The sequence below is a fragment of the Euprymna scolopes genome, chromosome 4 (genome assembly GCF_053919585.1).
Source record: "Euprymna scolopes isolate OS-2025 chromosome 4, ASM5391958v1, whole genome shotgun sequence".
NCBI lineage: Eukaryota > Metazoa > Mollusca > Cephalopoda > Sepiida > Sepiolidae > Euprymna > Euprymna scolopes.
This window is the reverse complement of record NC_136485.1, coordinates 53,856,888-53,875,482: the sequence shown is the minus strand read 5'-3', so window position 1 is coordinate 53,875,482 and position 18,595 is coordinate 53,856,888.

The window sequence follows — 18,595 nt, the reverse complement described above, 5'->3', positions numbered from 1 at the left end:
TGTGTCGTTTACAACATTATTTTTAAAATTAATATCATTAAAAGACTTTAAATAGATGAAATATATTGCCATTAATTGGTGTATAATTTTTAATATATGCAAAATTCTCTCATATATGAACAGTTTAGAGAAAATGAAAGTCCTAATTTGCAGCAGTATGTGCTGGTGACCTTCTTCAAAGCAATACACTGACCGAGAAGCCTTTGTTACCAACTTGACTGCTTGTTCGACACCTTGAGAATGTGAACACGAATTTTGAAAGGAGATCTTTTTGCCAGTTTATAATGAATTTTCTGATTGTTTATCAGAAATGTTTATGCTTAAAGTAGCGGCTCACAAATTCCATTTACTAAGGAATCAATTAAATTTGTCCGATTAAATTTGTTCAACTTTAATGTTGATAACTGGAATGTTTTAAGTCTTTTTTTCTGGATGGGTTTTCATCCTCGGAAAAAATATAAAAAAACTAACTTGAATTTAATTTTTAAACACAATCTGTACGGCTTTAATATATCTGGAATTAGACTCTTTAAAATGTTTCAATAAATTGGCAAAGGTAATTCAACACGTTTTTTTATTAATATATATTTACTTACCTAATAGCCAAAATTCTTTCTATACCTTTTCCTCTTACTTCAGGTTCATCACCACTCTATGAATAAAAAGGATACATTTCCAGTGAGTTACGAAAAGGCATTATATTGCCTATTTTAAATGATATACTCTGAATCTCAATAAGTTTCTTTCTTATTCATTAATCTATTTTCTATATATATATATAGTGTTGCTTTTTAATGGCAAACTATCAAATCTCATAAACATTAACAATAATATTTATCAAACTATGGTTGTAAGATTCTATGAGTATGTAAGGCAGGCCCATAGGCACATGAGCCTGAGGGTCAAAGTTAAGCTCCTTGCCTGTTTTAATGGAAGAATTTTACACGATACTAATATGGGGGTTTTATAAGTTCTAGAAATACTAATTGTATCTGCTTAGAGAAGATTTGGGTTACAACTGTGGCTGTTCACGTCTTCCATTCCCAAATGAAACCCAGCATTATTTCAAAGTATAGCAATTATTTACATATTATTTACAGATTGGATACCTGAGTGTAGTAGAATTTTTGGTAGTGTTATCTACGTGCTTAAATAAAATTCTAAATGGAGTTCCTTTAGATGTAAAGACCAAGCAATAGTGCGAGGATTTATTTCTATTTTTTTTCAAAGTGTAACAAGTCCACATTTACAACCTGTAATCGCATTTTTATTGACAACAAGGACAGCTTTAATAGTGCTCCAAACTTTTAAATTTGTGTAAATCATCAGCGGGGAGAACAGTTCTTGTTGCACAAATATCAGGAATAAACATGTGCGTCAAATAATCACTCTCATTTCGTGTCTTCTTTGTAATTGCAAGTAGTCAGATATTTTGTGTTTATGTTTCAGACGTATATTCCATTTTCCTCCACTGATATCTTTTAGAATAGTGCATCTCAGTCTGTCCCCCTATTTACACAGATCTTGCACATTTTCATTTTATTTTTCATAGATTTATTTTTCATTTTAGCTTTTGGTCTATCAATTTTTCATTTATCTATACAGATAATGTTATATCCATATAAGGTTTTAGAGAACTGATATTCCTAAAATCCTAGTGCAAAGCATTGTCAAGCCTGTATCCAAGATAAAATGATATACCACTGTTGACTTATTCAAGAGTATACCTTGGATTTTTTTAAAGTCATAAGCGCCTTTGGAAAGAGGGATTGCATATAATCTGCTTAATCAGTAAAGCCCAGAGGAGTAGGATAAAAATTAACACCGTAAAATTCTGATTGTGAAGCTATTAGTGATATCTTAATACACTTTTGTTTCCTAAACCTCTTCCCTTCTTTTTTTACATTTTCATGGAAGTTCTTTTGTTGGTCTAATCTAAACTGTACCCTTGGCTATATTTTACCTCTCTGACCTTTTTAAATATTCACGGTCTTCTATGGGAACCTGAAATATCAAATTTTCTTAACATTAACCTACAGATGAACAGATTAAATTAGGAATTATTTTACATATAAAAAAAATCTGAAAAAATGGCTTTCAATATTTATTTTTACTGTGGAATTCGTTTACCCCAACATTTGTAAAATTGAGATATTATGTTATCCCCCTTCACAATAAATTAAAGACAAAAATAGAAAATACCTTATTTCTGTTTCAGAGGGCAAGTGCAGATGCTATCTTTAGTCCTCAATGTTTTTGGCTGCATTCTACCTTAGTATCGTTACAAATTAAATTTGGATGCTTCCATAAGCATGATAGAATATCAAATAGTGTCTTTAACTGTTTCTTTAACATTTTGTGTTTTTTATAGTCGGAGGGATTTATTTCACTAGTGGAAATTATACCTCGATTTAGCTCTGTTTAGTGATGTGTGAAACCGATCAGCAAGCTCTTTCATTATTTATTTTAAATTACCTATAGTAAAAATTAGTCTTTACCAACATAAAAATGTTTAAAACGCAATGCATACTCTCATTAATTTTGGATTTTGCGTATACGTTATGAATATAAAATAATACACATTCACTTTAGTCATTATATTTATTTGTTGAAAGTTCTGCTCGTCTATGTCCTTTACTCACGCATATTTTGAGAGCAATTACTATTGAACTCCTAGCGATGTAAAATGCCTGTTTTTCAACAGTGTTGTTACGTTTAAACTCACGAATCCAACACAAGAGAAGAAGTTTGACTTGGGCGTTTTTTTTTCTTTCAGTTTTAGCAGAAGTAATTTATTAACGGGATTCGCAACAATGCTTAGCATATCGTTTAAAATGATCTTAATTTATCTCATATGCAGTGAAGTTTACAAAGTCCTTTTCAACTCGACACGGCTGAAATAGATCTCGCTGACAACATGACGGTATACATCTTTCTGAAGTCGGCACGCAATTGTTTTCTTATTGTCGTTACGTGATGTGTTTGTCTCTTCTCTTTTATGTCCGATTTTATTCCTCCGCTGTAAAGTCACTTCGGAAACTAGCTTGGTAATTTATATATATATATATATATATATATATATATATATATATATATATATATATATATATATATATACACGGTGGCCTCAAATTATCAAGGCCCGGAAGCCACTCAGATATAAGGGTTATTGCAAGTACAGTGCATGAGTGTGGAGATTTATTGAAGTGTTTACTTGAGGTGGCGGTTCATTAGGAATCTTTTCAAGTTGGACTTGAAGAAAGCTAGGTTGTAGTCAGGTGGGAAGCAGGCAAACGGAACAGAGTTCCACAGGCGTGCAGTTCTAAGAAAGAAGCTTTGTTCATGTAACCTACGTTTTGATTTAGGTACATACAAAGAGTGGGGAAAATTTTTGACAGTGGATTCAGCTAGACGGGTGTTTTTCGTGAAAGATTGGCGAGGGAGGACCAGAGATTGGAGTTCAGACGAGCACCTGCCATGGAAATAACGATAAAACAAGGATAGGCTAGCTACATCTCTTTTGTGGGAAAGAGGTAGCAGGGAAGTGAATAGGGCATCCCCCACTAAGCCACGAAGTCTATTTTTTACTTAGTCAAGGCAGGATAGGCTGTTTTTAGCAGCTCCTTTCTAGATATGGCAGCAGTATTCCATCCTTGGATGTATATATATATATATATATATATATATATATATATATATATATATATATGCTGCTACAAGGGCTAGTGACGTTGTTGCAGAGCTGAGATATCGTCTCAGTATCAAATACTGTTTGTACGAATGCCCAACACAAAGACAAATGTAAGATATATGGTGAGTAATAATAAAAAAATGGTTACACCACGCTATGTAAATTTTTAAAGTTTAAGTTTATTAAATGGATAAAATAAAGCATAGGGAATCATATACATTATTTAAGAATATATATATATATATATATATATATATATATATATATATATATATATATATATATACGTGCATGTGTTTGGTTCGGTCTGTATGCACAAGTGTGTGTTCGAAGTCACCTGCCTGTTGGATAAAAAATCGAGAATTTCTGTGTGTTTTTCGATGTTCTCTAACACATATACATGGATACTTAGAGAATGTGTATCGGTTTCAATTAGACAGCAAATACGATTCTCTCATTAAGACCATACGCATTAATGTCAAAGAATACACGACCAATTGAAATTGCTGTTCGTTAAACTAATATACATTAAGTTTCATTCTGAATGTGCGTGCAGCAAAGTAATTTTGTACAACACATAATTAAATATAAAAACATTTACTCTCATATTACGATTAACTATTAAAATATGGTAATTTTCCCCTGTATATTATAATAGTATAACGTTACGCGACCATTTTTTCTGTATGGAATTCGAGACAAACATTGGTGTAATGTACATGCTATTTCGTTGTATGCAAATAGAATAACATACACAAAGAAGTAAAACTATTATTACAGTATTTGGTTTACAATAGCTTGGAAAAAATACATTCAAATAATCATCAGTTTATTAATAAATGCAAGAGTTTAGTTTTCGGTTCTATCTGACTTTTACATCACGCATGCTAAGCGTTCTCCTCCGGCATTTTAAAATAACAAAGCGCATTTACTGTTTTTTTTTTGCTTTTTTTTCAAATTTACATCACGCCGAGAGACAAATAATTATAAGTCATACATAGCGTATAATGCGGAAATACTAATTTTTACAAATAAATATATATATATATATATATATTTGTTCATAAGTTGGTCTTCGAACTCATTTCATACGCATTTTATTTAAAATTCTATCACGGAAAACAACTGATGTTCCTACCATGCTTTCCAAGGATTCCCTTCCGGGATTTCTAAATATCACCACACACAATCCAACACGCGGACTCTTTACTAATTGTTTTTTATTTGTTGAATTTTAGATTTGGTTATACCTGATTTGTTTTCATCTCCTACAAATTAATAGGCTGTTGGAAAACTAGTTTTGCTTGACAAAATATAATCGTATTATATATCGACACATTCCTCTCATTTAGTAATGCAACTTCCTGCATTACTTTAGCATTGTTTGGCTAATGTCTAAATTTTATTTCCTAGATACTTTTTTCAATTGTGAACACTGCAGTTTATACGCACCATGCAAAATATTAACAATAACCACTCCTCTAGCAATAAACATTGTCACGAGTTTTGTTTTTGCTCTATGCAAAGCATAAATTAAATGAAGCTTATATGTTCGAAGTTTGTTTCCTATGATAGCCCACCTCGAGAACACAGTGCCGAAAAGTCGCTCAGCAGCTGACTAAGACATGGTCATTTGAAAGTTTAACAGAAAGAAATTCATTTAGGCTAAGCCTCTAAAATATAAAATCGCCACCATATTTTAAGGTGTACCCTCGTTGGTTATATTTGAGCCTTTATTTAGTGATCATTTAGTAAAAAAAATAGCTTAAAGAATCGCAATAAGAGTGTCCTTGTTATTGCCCCAATCATTATATTGTAAACACTTCTACAACAAGCAATATACACACCACCCACTCCCCCAATTACACAAACACACACACACATACACACACACACACACACACACACACACACATATATATATATATATATATATATATATATATATATATATATATATATGAATAGGATAGCGCCTGTGGTATGTTCTGTGTAACACTTAAAATTTTCTTCCGACTTAATGTCGTTTAATTTTTATGGCCTTCCATATCTAGTCCCTATATATATAACTTCGTATTCTTGTCCATTTGTTTGTTTCTTAACATTCGAGTAATATACAGTAGCGTCCAAAAGTTAAGGAACGATCGGTCATTTTTTTTTAATGACTTCTTACTTTATCTATGAAAAAGAAAAAAAAAATGTTGGTGAATTTTCCAATGTTTAATAATGGTAGTTAAAGAAAAAAAATGTTTGATTTAAATACATATTAGTTTTTTTACATATAAATACATTTAATTAAACTACAGGCGTCCAAAAGTTTAGGAACGCAGAAAATTAATACAAACGTTAACACTTTTATACAACAAAATGTCGACTCCGAATATTCGAAAAAGGCTAGCTGTACAAGAAAAACAGCTTATTTGTGACCATTATGATGTAAAAAGTCCACAGGGGAGATTGCTAAAATATTGAAAAGGTCTAAAGCGTTGTTTTTCGGATTATTGAAAATAGAAAAAAAAGTTTACCATTGAATAAAAAGAAAAAAAAATCGGGCCGACCCCGAATAACAACTTAAAGGGAGGATAGAAAAATCACTCAATCATCTCGTTCTGATCGCTTTAAAACTGCGGGTTCGATATCCCGAGATTTTACATCCGAAACTGGACAAAGGATTTCCCGACAAACGATCTCACGAAGATTAAACGAAGTTGGATTATTTTCAAGAAGTCCATGCTCAAAGCCGTTAATTTCTATTAAGAATAAAAAGGCCAGATTGTTATTCGCCGAAAAACATTTGTTTTGTGAAGAAAATAAAAATGGGAAAAGGTTCAAAAAGGTTTAGTAAAATTTTGAGGCGGCAGTATAATGGTATGGGGCATGATATCTTCAAAATGAACTGGCCCCCCTTGTGAGAATTTATGGAAAAGTTAATGCCCGAATGTACAGAGAATTGATTAGAGAACATGTGGGCCTTGATCTTTCCAATTCTGATATCTTTATGCAAGACAACGCACCGTGCCATAAAAGAAAAATAGTTTTAGAAGACTAAATAGATGCAATATTTGCGTTATGGATTGCCCAGCTCAGAGACCAGACCTAAATCCAATTGAAAATGTTTAGAAAATTATTGGTGATAAGATCACAGAAAAAAAACCCAAACTCTTGATGATTTATGGGAATGTATAAAAACATCCTGGAATAATATTTCACCTATAACATGTGAACGATTGGTTCTGTCTTGCAGCAAAAAATGCCATAGTGTGATTGAAAAGTAGGGATTTTCACTAAATACTGAAAGAATTCTTTATTTTTTAATAATGAATCTCCCTCGTTCCTTAACTTTTTAACGCCTGTAATTTAATATAATTTATTTATATGTAAAAAATCTAATATATATTAAAATCAAAAATTAAAAAAAAATAACTACCATTATTAAACATTGGATAATTCACCCAAAATGTTTTTTTCTTTTTCATAGATAAAGTAAGAAGTCATTACAAAATGATCGATCGTTCCTTAACGTTTGGACGCTACTGTATACAAAACGCGTCTTACTTTAATCTTTCATTTATTTCTATATATATAGAATATATACTTGCAAAATATATAATTAAGAGATCACCTTATTTACATATGAAATTAAAAAAATGATTTTAATAAATAGCGGTATCTTAGTTAATGTTTTTAGCGAGATAATTATTTTAAGTATTCTATATCAAATTGTTATTTGATAAATGTTAAACAACCATTATATTGATAATATATTTAATTTAATTTATTTTGGAATTTATATTTCCGACGGAGATTTTTTTTAAAACCTTCTTTAGAGTTATTTTCCCCTAGATTCTATCCATAAAAAACAAAATTTAGTAATTTGATTAAGGTTCTAGCTGAAAAAATAATTCCCTGTAGATAGAAAAAATGTTTGGCTTTTTTGTTTTGTTTTTAAGTATTAAAAAACACTTACGAAAAAAAAAAACTGAAAAGATTTCATTTTTTTGTTTTATTTTATTCCTTACAGCATTATAGAAATCGGGAAATTTTTCCCACGTAATTCAGCGTCATTTACTACCTCCTAAAAATGAAGATCTACTGCCCCTCATTTCAAAAACCACAATATACAATTTTTTTCTTTTAATTTCATCGATTACAAACTTAACTTTCTAATTAAAAAGGTTACTTTATACGACGGGACCCAGCGGCGTTTATCCCCTAAAAAAGGGTCCACTTTTTTCAACCTAATACCTTTAAACAGCCTTTATAAATATTAGGATATAAACAATTTTGAAAAAAAAATAATATGTTAGCGTGGGGGATCACTTTTTTATATAAATTTACGTAAAATTAGCACTATATTTTTGGCTACCAAGCGTCAAACGAGACATGTCACCTATAGCATTTTGTAAGGTGTGGCGATTGAGGGGGGAGGGGAAAACTGTGGGGGCGGGGAATAACATTAGGAACATAAAAAAGACAAATGTAATTATTTATTATGAGACCATGCTTTAATTTCACTTTACAGTTTAATAAACAAACAAAGCCCGAAATATGACAAGTTAATTATTTTTGCGGGGGGGGAGTACATTAGAAACATAAAACGACAAATAAAAGGCAAATCGAAAAGCCCGCTCCTCCGAAAAAGTAAATCTTAATTTCCTTTACTTACAAAAAAAAAAAATCCAGTAAAAATGTGGCCTTACAAAAAATAAAGGTAAATGTGTAGTTTATCAGCATAAATTATTTGAAAGACAAACACAATATAAAGACTACTTATTCTTATATAAAACATTATTAGACCCAAAGGCTGAAAGAAAACAAAAAAACATTTTATGTTTTTTTTTCAACATTTCATATTAAACTTACACGTTTAAAATTTGGCCGATTTTAGATTTGGCACATTGGCTTTTTAGGCCCAAATTTGGCATTTATACTCTTTCATTACAAAAGAATATGGCAGCAACATAGTTCATGAAAGAGCTTAAAAAGGCCAATCTACCAAACGTTAGAGAGGTAAAATTTTTAAAGTAATATAGCGGTCTCGAATAATATATATAAATGATAAAAAAATAAATAAAACTATTTTTTCTGGTTTAATTTCAGTCTTTTTTGTCTACCAATGTGTTTATATAAAAATAAATAGATTTTATATTTTTTGTTTGGCAAATAATTTACGCCGCTAAACTACACATTTATCAAAAAATACATGCAATAATGTATATAAACCTTATTTTTTAGGTCCACAAAATCGTGAGCTTTTTTAGGACAGTGATCCCTTCTGCCGAAATATCTTGTGGAAAGGGTATCAGATACTTCTTTTTGGGGGGGGGCGATTACATTTACATGTTTTTATCCGTTCTTTGCTTTTTAAAATTGCTGTGGGGATATCCATGTTACCATGATGAAAATGATTAGCATAGCAGGCGTGTTTCAAAGGGACTTCATGTAAACCAAGGCAACGCCGGATACCCATGCTAGTAATAAATACTTTTACACAAGCATTCTCCATAAGTTAAGGTTTCGATTGCACAAGTAGCACTCAAGTAATCTATTTTTCTTATAAATAATTTAACAAGAATTCTTCATAAGTTTTGTTTTCGGTTTCGTTTCAAGCTAATGCAATCACGTCATGTGGCTATATTTTTTTTTCGTGATCACTACTTTATAATATGTAAGAATGGATAGATTTTTTTTTCAAAAATAATACAAAAAATCTGATTAAATTAATATACTACTTTGCAGCGTATTTTACGACCGGGTAAAGGGGCTTGCTTTGAAAATATCTTTTTGCTGTTGTGAGAATTGTGGAATTTCCACACGCCTCGCTAGTAGTGTATTTTCAGATTTAAGTATAGTTTTATGGACAGCTTTTATTTCATATCGTTTTAAACAATGAGAATAAAAACGGATATATTACTACTTAAATATTGTTTAACCAAGTCCTATTTCGACATCCGAGACTATTGTTCACGGTATATCTATAAGTCTATTAGTTTGTCGAATTTCAAATGATTAAATAGTCAGAGTGTGCAGGAGTTTATTTTCTTGTTTCTAAGCTCATATAGCGTCGTTATTGAAGGTATATACATACAGGTTTCTGATATTAAAATAAAAAACGCCAATCAAATCGATCACTTTCCTGATAGAGTTCGTTGACATCACCTATAGGAAAATGCAGTCGATGCCAGGACCCCCCCTCTCTCTCTCTCTCGCTGTCGATTGACTTCCCTTACAAATACCATATTCAATATTTAATACCATATTCAATATTTAATGATTCGCGATAACGAATGCGGACACCGGAAAACTATAAAATAGGGCGTATAAATAATATCATAAATAAGCATTACATTTTTAACGATTTAAACAAAATTATTTGGGCCAAACTCTAAGGATGTATTGACATATTTAAATGAATATTTGATCAGTCATCTTATAGGCACGCATCTGTGGTGTCTGTATCCGCAACCCCCCATATATATATATATATATATATATATATATATATATATATATATATATATATATATATATATATATATATATATATTAGACTACCCCTGACCCGTTGGGGCAGTATGTTTTATTAGCTATGGAATTAATATATGCGCGTGAGGCTTGTGACACAAAAAAGAAATCTATGAAAGTATATTAAAATGAGAAAAGAATATAGATAGCTTTCTATAAGTCGTTCTGTTTATAATTGTTTATTTGGGAAAAAACTTACAGTCATTGAATTATAAGTGGTTTAGTGATTTGCCATACTTATAGGTAAATGTGCACTGAACATATACCATAATACTTAAAGTTAAATTCAAATTTTGATATATCTTTTAATTGAAACGCGAAAAAATACAATTGGGACACTGAATACATACACAGAAAAACAATACGTTTTATTGCCGCTTTGATTATTTATTTGTAACGCAATTTAAAGAAACATATATTTTCGGGGTTATTTATTCATGTTGGAAATGTAAAAGAAAATGCGTTACTGTTTTTTTAAAGAAAGGTGTATAAAAAAATGGAGAATAGATTAAAAAAGGAAGGCGGTGGGTAAATCGCCGTTGTAAAATGCTCTTATAGTTGTCAACGAGTAAAAGTAGATTTATTCGTTAGAGAATTGCGTTAAAAATACTTAAACGTAACACGAAAATGAACGATGTAAAATGCAGAAAGTACTAACAACTGTTTATTTGGATTATTTAAATGCGAAAAATATTGTGAAGTTGAAAATGTACGTAGAAAAAAAAAATCTTGCTGCGTTGATTTTTTAGCATAATATGTATCGTATATATGAAACAGGTCCACGATTATGCGTATTATTTGTAATCAGGGTTTTCGTTTGCTTCCGATATCTTGAAGTGTTTTAGTCAATCAATTTGAGATATTCGTTTTTCTAAAGATGTCCGTTTGTTCGAAGGGAACCGGTCCGGCGATCTGTGTTTATTATTTTACGCTGTTATGGGTTTATGTTTATGTACGCATGCCAAACCAGTAATCATAAACCAAATATTGGGTTACGACACCCGTTATGAGGTCATTTCAGTTTTATAATTATATATATATATATATACACACACATATATATATATATATATATATATATATATATATATATACATATATCGCTTCTAAGATACAATGCCGCCAAATAGAAAGTATGCACTCGTCGTTTATTTTTAAACATCAAATTTAAGCTACTATAAAGTCTACCGTACTAAACTTGCTTTCGTCGCTAAAAATCACTTTCGACAAACGTGGCGGTCATGATCTTCATTGCGTCTGAAAGGTACAAAGCGCGCTTTCTGTACTTGTGAAAAATCATTGGCTTGCATCTTGGAACACAGCTTTATAAATTAAATTCCTCCAATCTGTTTTTAACTGTAAAAAGAGATAACAGTTTAAAAGATTACACTCTTGTTGGATTTAGAAAGTCGTTTTAATTTCGTTTTCGTTCTTTTAGACGGTCATTCCTACCGTTTTCATATCACATTTTTTCTGGAGCCGATTTCTCGGTTAAATAAACCAGAAAGTTCGATAGTAATGAGCTTTTATTGATCACTAGGAGTTACCCGAGATATATGGACTAAATGGCACGTTATATAACCTAGGAAAAAAAACAATTACGATAAGAGATGCCTAACGGTGGATATATTGAACTGCTTTTTGTCTCATTTATTGCTGCGGAGATTCTTCTTGCCTTGTTTATTTGAAGCTTTATTTTTTGAAATGGGCATTAAGACTATGCTAATTAAATTCAAAGTTAAATATGAACATGAAAAATTATAGAAAAATAAAAGGCGAATGAAATGAGGTATAGGTTTTTACAACAGTTACATTTACTTTTGCTTGAATTTGTTGTGTCTGAAAAAATGGCAAGTGCGGACATTTTTTTTGGGGGGGGGTTCTGTATATTTATTTCACTTTCAGTATTTTGTTCATATGTAAATGTAAAAAATGCGTTTCGTTAAATAAAGGAATTTACTACCATCACACCAGAGAGACGTGTGTGTTTATCTAAATAAAGGTGGTTACATTTTTACATGGAATAAAAAGTATAATAAAAGAAATGTAGTGGCAAAAAATTGAAATTTCGAAAAAACAAATAGGTAAATAAATAAAACACAACACTTACCTATCATAGAGTATACAAGCATTATATATATATATATATATGTGTGTGTGTGTGTGTGTGTGTGTGTGTGTGTGTGTGTGTCTGTTATTTTTTTACCGTTTTATTTGTTTGGTAACGTATGGTCCGAGAGTTGGACATTATTTACGATCAAACAGCCTCATCAGAAGGTCTGGCGAGGTTGTTGGATCGTAAACAACGTTCAGCATCCCAAACATATGTAACCGAACAAATAATGCCGTAATAAAAAAAAATAAAATACATATTTGCTCTGCAATAGTATTGAGCACTCTTACCTGGTCAACAAATAGAACATTATGTTTTTTGGCGCAGAGTTCGTATTGAGAACGATCTTTGAGATGTACAGGGTTGTCAAAAAGTCAGGTGACATTTTAAAGAAAAACGATATTAGCAATACACGTATATTATAGTACCATACATTGAAATATAAAATGAAACAAACATGAAATATGTTTATTTTGTAAATAGTCGTTCATTTTTATTTTGTAAATAGTCGTCCATTTCCTTCTATCAATCGCTGGAAGCGATTAACCACTGATTGTGTAACACGTGTAATCATGTCAGCTGATATCCGTGCAATCTCCTCTTCAATAAATAACTTTAAAGACGCTATTGTATCAGGTTTCTTGCCATAAACGCTATCCTTTACATAGCCCCAAAGCCAGAAATCAGGAGGGGTAGTTTATATATTACACTCAAATATTTAAACAAATAATATTAAACGAATAGAGATCATCATGGATCATATTGTTTTTTCTACCTTTAACATGTTACCTGACTTTTGACCACCCTGTAATTAGTGCTAAAATATCTTTATCATGACAAATTAACTGAAATAGTTGTTTTACGACAGAATTTTTTTTTTTCATATCAATTACAATGTCGGTTTTGAATATTTCCTGTTTCAAAATAAAAGAACAAACCAGATAAGTTAGCCAAATAGTTTTTTTTTTTAATTAATATAAATGCAAATAAAATTAATCAATATTTATTAGCAGCAATTTTTGCCTTGATAACAGCATCAATTCACCGTGTCATGGAAGCAACAAGCTTCTCGCAATCCTGTGTAGACACTGAATCCTATGTGTTCTGGATTGCAATCTTCACGCAAGGGTAGTAGGGTTTTCTTTACGGAGCTTCCTGTTTATCTGCTTCCACAAGGCTTTAATCACATTCAAATTTTCCGAGTTCGCCGACCATTCAAGAACAGTCATCGATCGTTCTCGGAGCCAGGAAACCGTGATGTTGGCAGAGTCCGCCGATGCTAAGTCATGTTGAAAAATGATGTCTGTAGTCTCCGTGCCAAACTGGTTATCCAACGCTGGCAGTAAATTAGCTTCCAGGATATCTTGGTACACTTTTGCGTTTACAGTTCCTTTGATGAAGCATAAATTCCCAACACCTTTATTACTCATACAGTCTAAACCATATAAACTGCGGGAACTTCACAGATTTCTTAACGCATTCTTGGTTATACCGTTCCGTGGTCCTTGGTCACCGAAGGAGATACAAAATCAGGACCCATCTGAAAAGATCACACGTCACCGTCTGTCCGCAGTCCAGGCTTGATTAGCAGCCGACATGGACCTACTACACAAGTTTGTAGTGTAATTAAAACCTTGTCCGTAGCTGAATACTTTATGGTTCGCCAGGGCTCTCAAAGTAGTTTTTACCGTGCTACCATCACTGGATAGATTACCTTCCATAGCTTAAAACAATCTAGTATTTTATCTCGCTGTGCATCTAGTCTCAACTTCCCATTTTTACTGTTGAACGCTGCTTAACTTGTTAAAGGAAAAGCGTAAATTCAATTATTTAAGATGAAACTGATCGGGGAAATATTAAGCTCGCCAAATTTTCTGAGCTTAGATAGGAGTCAGTAAACGGAGAAAATTAAGGTAATGTTTTTATCTATTTTTGTTTGCGAAAGTGCATTTTTACCTGAATGCTTGTTGGGAATAATTTTCCCATTGACCAACCTGGTATCCCCTTTAATGGGAAACGGCATATATATTATTTTTTTTAATATAATTATCCACTGATGAGTCGTGGACGACGAAACACGTGTCAGTGAATAATTATATATATATATATATATATATATATATATATATATATATATATATATATATATATATATATACTATTTTTTACGATTAACATTATTAGGTGCATGGAGACTGGTTGAATATTATCTTTATTACGAACGCTTATATAAACTTTAATTTTTTGCTTGGAGAAAAAAAATGAAACAAACACAAACGTCTTTCATTGATTGAAATTCTCGGACTGACTTCTTCATCTTGGTTGTTATTGTCACAAAGTTTCGGCTGTTTTTCTCTCCGGCCTTCGTCAGGTATTTGGTATCGAACTGGGGAACCGTTTGTTAGGAGTCTCGAATCAAGCCCTTTATTATTATTACGGTGGTACCGTGTTCGGGCTCCAGCTAGGATTTGGGACATAGTTGCTGATTCTCTGTTTTTGAATGTTACATTTTCACTGCCTTCGTTCAGGATTGAACTCAGCACCTTTGGGTAACTGTAAACTTTGATACAACGTTTAGGACCACTCGGGCATATGTCCCTAGGACAATTCTTAGTTGTTTTTTGTTAATGCTAAACCTATGCTGTTATTCAAGGGTTTCTCTCTCTATCAGTGCTGTCCAATTGCATGCAGCTCTATGCTTGGTTTGCTCAATAGGCTGTTATGTCCGAGCATGTGAGCTGTTTCTTTAAGTTTTCTTACTTTCCAGTGGATATCTCTGTTTATTATTTTTACTTCTTCCCATAGGGAGCGATGGTCCCCCCTCTCCATGCAGACATGGTTGGTTATACCCGATTTTTCCGTCTCCCCTTTAGTTACCGCTTTTCGGTGTTCTTCCACCCTTACTTTAAGGGGACGGCATGTGTCACCCTTGTAAACCTTTCTGCAACTGCATAGGATGGAGTACATGCAGTTTTTGGTCATGTTCTCCTCCATGCGGGGCTTCACTCTTACCAGGTGTCGTCTGAGTGTTGACTCGCTCTTGAATACCGTCCTGATGTTGTAGGGGGCACATATTCTCTGAATCTTTTCGGAGATACCTCGTATGTATGGTAGGCAGACCGTTGGAGGTTTTTGGGTTCCATTCTCCTCTCTTATACTATTAACACGTCTGGTGGATAGTATGCTATCGCGGTAGTTGTTATAACGGAGGGTATTCTTCAACCTGACCATTTCTTGGTGTTATGTAATGGTGTCGCTACTTATTGTCTCTGCTCGATGTTGTAAGCAGCGTGCGATTCCATGTTTGATACTGAATGGGTGATGGGAGTTGAAGTTTAGGTATTGTCCGGTGAAGGTTGGCTTGCGATATACGGATGTCTTAAACCCATGCTCTGTGCGTGATATGAGTATATCAAGGAAGACCAGTTGGTTATCTTTTTCTTTCTTCATTGTGAACTGTATCGATGGTCTTATTGAGTTCACATGGTCTAGGAGAGCCTGGATGTCTTTCTGATGGGGCCAGAGTATGAAAGTGTCATCAAAGGATCTTACCGACATGGTGGGCTTTAAGGGAGCTGATCCTAAGGCCATATCTTCGAAATATTCCATGTATATGTTAGCCATCACTGGTGATAATGGCGATCCCATAGCTAGTCCCTCCTCTTGTCGATATAGGTCAGTGCCCATTCTGAAATAGGTTGTTTCTATGCAGAATGTCATAATTTCCATTAGGTTTGGCAATGGTACACATGTGCGCTCTTCTATGGAGAGACCCACAGCTAGTTTGTCTTGAATTACTGCTAGTGCCTCACTAGTTGGGACTTTAGTGAACAGGCTAACCACATTTGGTTTGTACTGATGGGTACTCCCTTGATTAGTTCCGTGAAGTGGGCAGTACAAACCAAATGGTAAGCCTAGATGCTTATTCACATCTTTGAACCCGGCTTGAATATCAATAATAACGTGTTTGTAGATGTGCTGAAGAGTGATTATCCCCGGTACACTCATAATTAATATAATACTAGTTCATATAAATATAACAGTAAGCGTCTTTTCCGATTGAAATCTATGTATACTACCACATACGTTATGACTGATTTGTTAATATATTGCATGCAGAGTTATTTCAAAAGCTTTTCATATTAATCATCAAAAATTGTTTCTAAAAACATATGAATAACTTTTATATATTTTCACAATGTAGAGACATCGGTATTAATGTTTCAGTGATCTCAATGCGTGTTTTATATATATTTTTACTTTTATTCCTTCAGGAAAACACAATATTTATTCACAAAGTTTATAAAATGTCTATGAGATATTTTACCATATACAAACACACAATCATCTTCAAAACAGAAATATATCAAAGCCAGACAAAACGACAGAACAATCCCCTGCTTTGCCGTTGTTATTTGGTATTATTATCTGCACCGAAAACACAGATAAACCGGTTTGCATTTTTTTCTATTTTAATTCTGCATTTTATTATTTTCTGCCTATGTTTTTTATATAGGACTGTTTACGTTATACGAATATCAAAACGGTAACACAAATGTTTAGAAGAAAGACGCATCTCGTAATAATATGAACAAATTATATTTTACAGAGAAATTTAATGTAGAGAATAAAGCGTGTTTTTATAAAGGTTACTCTTACTGCCACGCCTGCATGAGCAAACATATAGGGAGGAGCTACTCTTCTGGTCTGCATTACACGCTGAAGATTGTTTATTTTTTAATATCCGTAAAATGAAAAAAAATATTGGGTACTCACCTTAACACATTATCTACTTAATATATGAGTTTCTCTCATTTTTTACCGTTGTTATATAATCTTATTTGAAAGTCCGCGCCATCTGATAGGAATATCAAACAAGGTTTATCTTATTTCTAACGTTTTAATACTGCAATTGATTTAAAAAAAACTACTGTAATAGATCGCATATAAGCTCGTATGAGAGTATCAGCAGTAGTCGAAAGATAGATGTCAAGCGATTGTATCAGTAGCAGGAGCAACGTTTCGGCGCGTATGCAAATTGAAATCTGAAGAACAAAAGGCACTATGTTGCTGGGACGAAAACTCCCACTGCGGAAGAAGACGGGCGTCTAAAATGAAAGCGAACAGGGACCGGCTGCAACCAGTGTGCGGCCAGAAGAAAGAGAACAGAATAGCCAGATAGATGGGCATTTTTAAGTGAAAGAGTTTTGAAGTTGTGTCGAGACGGGAGAGTAACGGTAATAAAAGCTTTTTTTTAAAGAAAAAGTTGCCAAACCAGATGTGTATTTATATATTTTTTTATTATTTATTTTTGTTACTGTAATGTTACTCTACTGATTTTATGTGTAGGCTGTCAAACACTAAATTAGAAAAATTAACCATCAATACCTGTCATATATTTTTTATCTAGTGTGTATAAATGTGTAGACAAGTTTTCCTTAAACATGATCATGAATTTGTGCGAGCCTATGCGATTTCATATAAAAAAATATACCACGTAATTTAGGATAGTAAATATGCTGTACCATAATGTTATATTGCATCATCTTGTAAGTAATAAAGAGTTATACAAGAGTGGTAATATATCTAGAAAACAGATGTGCTTAAACCTAGACGTGCTCAGGAGAATTTTTTGTGTGTATTTACGAATTATGTTGTATAGGCGAGACATACATGATGGGGTCTGCGAGTCATGATATTATATTACGGCCCTTTAAAAAGCCTTTTGTTACGTTATGTGTATAAATACATTCTATAACGATGTACATTTAAATAGTTGGAGTTATATTGATCTACATATTCATGTACGTGTAAATGCGCGTATGTATATACGTCGTATTATTTAGTTGATTGTCTAGTGTGTATATTTTAACATTTATCCAACAGTTCTTACAGGGAACGGTTGATTTGGAGGTATCGAGACAGTTGTATAAAAACAATTCCTTTTTTATAGAGGTAAATAACACAACCTGTAATATTTACAATCATGTATTTTCATGATCCGGTGGGCATCTTCAGAGATTACACGTTTTTACATCTTGGCTGCCTGAAATAACGCCACTCCCTGCGTCAATGATACCAACACCCCTCTTGAGTCGTCCATTTCCTCTGATGTCCAGCTTACGACTGGCTAGAACTTCCCTAAATCTACATTTCATCACGTGTCTCCTTATGTGTCTCAGACCAACAGCTGGTGCAGGCCCAATTAAGTTATTTTTTTATGAAAACAAAAAAATCATGATTACATCTATTTCTATGTTCATATT